We start from the raw sequence: 2,366 nt of genomic DNA on the forward strand, positions 1-2,366 counted from the left end.
AACTTTTAAATATTTCAACTGTGAATTCATGATTCATACTCTAGCACTAGATATACTTGCACAATCTGATTTCCTTACTGGTCACAATTGTATAAGTTGTTGCCTAAGTACATGTTTTTTAACTCGGTCTTTTAAGATATTTCATCATATGCTTTATATAATCTTCCCACAAGAAAGTGAATTATGTTTTCTAGGTCAAACCAGTCTAGGGTGCAAACTAGATTCCCAAATGTGGTCCCATCTACATTTTTAGATTTACCTTCCCTAACCATTGTGAGTTTCCATTCTTTTTTACCTTAAGTATCCTTGCAACTATTTCTGGAAATCACTGGAGGTGTTGTTCTCCCAAGGACTCTGATGGCCACAAAGGAAGTGTTGCATTTTTTGAGATTCCCATCAATGTGGATACTACTTCTGACTCCATCTGATGTCATTGGCACTGGTTTCTGCCCTCAGGTTGCAGTCTTCTGCCTGTTGTTTATATTGCCTTTCACTGTAGGCAGGACTGCGCTCCAAGGCTGCAAGAGCTGTGGCTAGTAAGCCGTGTTACCGCAGAAGGAGCTGGCTAGGCAGATGCAAAAATAGTGGGGTTTAAACACATGGTGCTAAAATGGTCAACATCAAAACAAGAGATCTCTAGGTAAAGTCAGACCCTATGGAAATGGATCAGCAGGGGTCAAGAAAATAGGCTGACAACTCAAAGAGTTTGCCTTAGAATAAAAGAAAATATTGGAGGTGTATCAAAGAAAAGAAGAGTCAGGAAAGAAAAAGGGGGTTTACGTATCACTGTAGGAGATTGGTGCAGATCTGATATTAGCTTATAGGATGTCTGTAGGTGAATTAAAGAAAGACATACCACCTTCCTGGCAGAGGTGGCCCCTCCCATGGGTACACGACTGGAAGAGGAACAAGGGCTGAATTTCTTTGTTTTTGCCCCACCTTGGCCAAGTGCATTTATGCAGGGCACAAATTGCACAACTGTTTAAAGAATTGAAGACATTCAGCAAGAATATTAAATACTATTAAAGGAGACTGATGCTTTGAAAAATGTGAATGTTTTTGGTGTTTACCATTAAGTAGATATTTATCTAGTAGCAAGAATTTTTTCCTAGTTGCCCCTAAAAATAAGAAGGAAAGTGGGTGTTAAATAGTAAATGTAGGTTAATTAGTGTTGGCTATCTAGTTTATGTTGTAGTAATCTAGAGATTCCCATTCCTAGGTCAATCATAGTAGGAGGTTTATTGGTTCACTTCCCTCAGGCAATGTCATCTTACAGCATTTCAAACTCTATTGTGCTCTATTTTCACAATTGTGATTTCTCCTTTTCTCAAAGTGAACTGCACTTGTCAACCACATCCAAGAGGCTACTCTTATTCAAAGTCAGCAGTGCCTGCTTTCTGGGCAGCAATAATCCTGGACAATATTGCTTTTCCAACATCTGTGGCTGGTGCTATGTTTATTTAAGTCATGATTAAACTAATTTCCCCCCCGAAACCCATTTGAAATGGAACTTCTGGATTATTTCTCTCTAGTTCTACCTAGAGACAGGATAGTAAGTGATTTGGATTTAATCCTTCCTAGAGACAGAATAAGAAAATACTGCAAATCTTTTGGTTCTGTCACTTCCCTGAAATTTTTTAGCGTGTCTATGTGTCTCTGTATGTGTATATATGTGTTATGTATCCATGCATATGACTGCATATATACATGCATATACATACATATATATGTCAGATTTGCTATATAGATCTCAGAAATTTAAAAAACATAAAGTTTCTTATCGCCTTCCCATAGGTAGGTAGTTCTTGAGAGAATTAGTGCTACTACTTTGCAAATTCAAACTATGAACATTTTCATTTGAGGTGAAATCTAGAGTTGGCTTTCAATAGTGTGTGCTAGAGGTGTGACACAATGGAGAGTCCCTGGAGGAAACACTGCCATGGAAGAATTTTAATATAGATGTATGCAAATAATCAAGCTGTAAACCCTGGCAGAAAAATGACTACTTCACTTTTCTAGCAAACTGATTTTCTGGACTCATTTCAAATCAATTTTTAAAATTGCTATGGTCATTTTTTAGGCTGCCTGGACTCTCTTGCATGCCCCCACCCCAATGTTTCTCCAGCTAAGTCTTCCTACTTTTCATATTTAGATCCCTATCTCCCCTTCTTCCTTGTAGTGGGTCTATCATCCATTGTACCTCTTGGATATCTGCTTCCTCAGGAATTAGCTATGAAGTAGAACAGTCTCCCTAGCCTTCCCTAGCTGGTTGAAGATGGCAACCAGCACTTTGGGGTTTTGATATCCTAGCTGCTGATCTTACGGAAAAGGGGAAAATAAAAAATAACATGTGAGAAGGAGATGTA

This window comes from Propithecus coquereli, unplaced genomic scaffold, assembly GCF_000956105.1.
Source record: "Propithecus coquereli isolate 6110/MARCELLA unplaced genomic scaffold, Pcoq_1.0 Scaffold128, whole genome shotgun sequence".
Taxonomy (NCBI): domain Eukaryota; kingdom Metazoa; phylum Chordata; class Mammalia; order Primates; family Indriidae; genus Propithecus; species Propithecus coquereli.